The sequence below is a fragment of the Oratosquilla oratoria genome, chromosome 4, assembly GCF_046742065.1.
Source record: "Oratosquilla oratoria isolate Oo_2021 chromosome 4, ASM4674206v1, whole genome shotgun sequence".
Classification (NCBI taxonomy): Eukaryota; Metazoa; Arthropoda; class Malacostraca; order Stomatopoda; family Squillidae; genus Oratosquilla; species Oratosquilla oratoria.
In genome coordinates, this window is record NC_134780.1 from 8548368 (window position 1) to 8552699 (window position 4332).

Below are 4332 nucleotides of genomic sequence, written 5' to 3' on the forward strand. Positions count from 1 at the left end.
AACCTGATATTTTATTTTTCATGTCCCTCACTTCAATGATCAACTCTTCCTACGCTTACATAGTCTCAACTAGTCTGAGTTGGAACTTCTTTTATATATTTTTTCAACCTTGTCGATGTATGATATGATTTGTACGACTACACGAGCTGTCGTCAGATTTCATCAGTGTGAGGGAAGCATCATCCTCAGAGAAAGAGTTAAGCAATCTCACTGAGGTCTTTTGCTGAGCTTTATCTCTTACATTTTTGCTGTTGATGGAGGTAGGCAATTTTATTCAAAATAGAGAGACAGAGCGAGTGAATGAGAGAGAGAGAGAGAGAGAGAGAGAGAGAGAGAGAGAGAGAGAGAGAGAGAGAGAGAGAGAGAGAGAGAGAGAGAGAGAGAGAGAGAGAGAGAGAGAGAGAGAGAGCGAGAGAGAGACGAGAGAGAGAGAGAGAGTGAGAGAGAGAAAGAGAGGAGAGAGAGAGAGAGAATCGAGAGAGGATGAGAGAGAGTGAGAGACAGAGAGAGAGAGGACGAGAGAGAGAGAGAGAGAGAGGAAGGAGAGAGAGAGAGAGAGAGAGGGAGAGAGAGAGAGAGAGGAGAGAGAGAGAGAGAGAGAGAGAGAGGCGAGAGAGAGAGAGAGAGAGAGAGTTGCAAGTGGAGTTCCTCAGGGTTCCGTTCTTGGGCCACTTCTATTCATAGTATATATAAATGATATAGACCATGGACTAAAATCTACTGTTTCCAAATTTGCTGATGATACAAAACTGTGCGGAGTGGCAAATGATCACTCAAACCAATTAGATATTCAAGAAGATTTAGATAAATTACAGCAATGGTCTGAAAAGTGGGCTAATGAAATTTAACACAAGTAAATGCAAGGTAATGCACATAGGTAAAAATAACAGCAAGTACGATTACAATTTATTTGGAAATTCGTTAACAAAAGTGGATAGTGAAAAAGATCTCGGCGTAATTATCAGTAACGACCTCAAATCATCCAAGCAGTGTATTTCAGCCTCTGAGAAAGCAAATAAGATTCTGGGATTGATTGCGCGATCTTTTGATTTCAAAAGTCCATCACTCATTAACAAGCTATATAAATCGTTAGTTCGTCCACATTTGGAATATGCTGTTTCCGTATGGTCACCGAATCTCATTAAAGACATTGACAGACTGGAAAAAAGTACAACGGCGAGCCACAAAACTGATTCCAAATATCAAAAATAAATCATACGAAAATCGACTTAAGCACATGAATCTGTTTTCCCTAAAAAAGCGTAGACTCAGAGGTGACTTGATACAGGTCTTTAAGATTTTAAAGGGAATTGAAAAAATCAAAAGTGACCAAATTTTCACATTGAATGAGAATCAGACAAGAAACAATGGTCTCAAACTGTCCGGAAATAGATTCAATTTGGAAGTAGGTAGAAACAACTTTGCCAACCGTGTAGTTAATGAATGGAATAAACTTCCTGCACAGGTAGTGCAATGTAGTTCAGTTCGAAGCTTTAAGAATCATTTAGATAAATACCTAAGTAAGATGCTGTAATTATTAAAATTTATGTTATATTATTTGTTTTTGTTTTGTTATAATTTGTCTGTCTGATTTTCATTTATTATTAGTTATATGTCAATTTATTATCATTTACTATTTACCTGTTTGTTTGTTATTCAACTATACCAATGTATTTATTTATGTATTTTAATTGTTATTTACATTGTTATAGTTTTAATTTATTATTAATATGATTTTTTTTTTTTTTTTTTTTTTTTTTTTGCATCCGACCTAGATATGGATCAAAAGGTCTCCTGTCGGCATGCTTTGCCTTTGTAATCCTTTGTAATCCTTTGAGAGAGAGAGAGAGAGAGAGAGAGAGAGAGAGAGAGAGGTGAAAGGCTATTAAGATTTTAACTGCTACTCTGTTAATTTTGTTAAGTCTTTAAGTTCTTTGTGCTATTCAGAGAATGATTTGTTGCCCACTTTTCTATCTCTGCTCTCTGTTCAATATGTAATTCTTTCTTTATCCTCTTTCTTTATAATGCCTTCTCATCCCACAATTCATTTATGTTTTTACTTTGTCCCCCACTTTCTCGAATCACATACCTCACCAACTCCTCCGAGATTCTATTTTCTAAATCTTTCTAATTTTGTTCTCTGTTCATTCTTTTTCCTCTTAGTTTTCTCTCTCGGTTTCACTTATCATTTTTCCGAAAGTTTCCAACATCATCTTTACAAAGAATTGTGCTTGTATTAGTCATTATGCCTCCATTACCTTTCGTCAGCTCTCACATATTTTTCAGAGTTCATTTTTTTGTTTTCACTATTTAGTGATCTGCCTCTACCCAGTTTATCGTATTATATGTAACAAATCTCTTATTAGCATTCTCTTCACCTAAGTGCATAATGAAATAAGCGGACACACACACACACACACACACACACACACACACACACACACACACACACACACACACACACACACACACACACACACACACACACACACACACACACACACACGCACGCACGCACGCCGCACGCACGCACGCACACACACGCACGCACGCACACACAACACACACACACACACACACACACACACACACACACACACACACACACACACACACACACACACACACACACACACACACACACACACACACACCTACACACACACACCTACACACACACACACACACACACACACACACACACACACACACACACACACACACACACACACACACACACACACACACACACACACACTCACTAAACAACTACAAACCACACACACACACACACACACACACACACACACACACACACACACACACACACACACACACACACACACACACACACACACACACACACACACACACACACACACACACACACACTCTTTTTGGTTCATTACTAGGTCGGATGCGAAAAAAAATCATAAGAATATGTAAATAAATAAATAAATAAATAAATAGATAAATAAGTATATAAATAAATAAATAGATAAATAAATAGATAGATAAATAAATAAATAAACAAATGAATAAATAAACAGATGAATAAATAAATATGTAAATAAATAAATAATAAAAGAAAGAAATAATAAAAATACATGAATAAATAAATAAACAAATGAATAAATGAATAAATAAATAAATAAATAAATAAATAAACAAATAAATAAATAGATAAATAAGATTCATAATAATATGAATAATAATATATATGTATAGTTAAATAATAAACAAACAGGTATATAGTAAATAATAGTAAATTGACAGATAAATAATAATAAGTGAAAATCAAACAAATAATAATAAAGAAACAGATAAATAACAACAAACAAACAAACATAATATAAAATAAATGGCAGGCATTACAGCACCTTACTTAGGTGTTTATCTAAACGAATCTTAAGGCTTCGAACTGAACTGCATTGCAATGCCTCTGCATGAAGTTTATTCCATTCATTAACTACACGGTTGGCGACGTTGTTTCTACCCACTTCCAAATTAAATCTATTTCCTGACAGTTTGAGACCATTATTTCTTGTTGGATTCTCATTCACTGTGAAAATTTTGTCACTTTTGATGTTGTCAATTCATTTTAGAATCTTAAAAACCTGTATCAAGTCACCTTTGAGTCAACCCTTTTTCAGAGAAAACAGATTCATATGTTTAAGTCGATTTTACTATGATTTATTTTTTATATTTGTAATAAGTTTTGTGGCTCGCCGTTGTATTTTTTCCAATCTGCCAATATCTTTAAAGAGATTTGGTGACCATACATTCATGTATGTATGTATGTATTCTCGTGCATACGTATGTATAATTAGTACGTATATACAAACATCCATGATAGAAACATCCATGTTTGTATATGCAGACAAAGCTCATTGACCGCATCCAAGCTGAATACTTTCATCCCTATAAATACGCATACAGAAAATTATGGGATTGTCACCCTTTACATGATCATGAGTCTGCACACGGTATGGCCCCTGCATATGATAAATACCTCTATTTTCATTATGCCTACATGCATGTACCTTTCTGGTTGAGTAGTGCTTTGCCATGCATGACGGGCTTGCCCTCCGAGGCCCGCAAACCACCGCCATGTACTCAGAGTCCGTGGTGTTGTGCGACCTTGTCTTCTGCCGACGATCCAAGAAGTGTCCAAGTGTAGCTCATCTGAGGAGTCCAGAAACAGAGACCCAACTTTCCGCTATCAACAATTTTACTTATTTCGAGTTAAGCATGAATAATCAGAGGTGTAAGTTTTTTTCTCTATATATGTGCTTAACGCACACACACACGCACGTACACACACACACACAG

The 4332-nt window shown here is 35.8% G+C and overlaps 1 pseudogene; it reads right to left on the reverse strand.

Moving 5' to 3' along the window:
* Window positions 1-4112, reverse strand: part of LOC143024387 (uncharacterized) — a 23626-nt pseudogene extending 19514 nt beyond the window's left edge.
* Window positions 4113-4332: the final 220 nt, after the last annotated feature.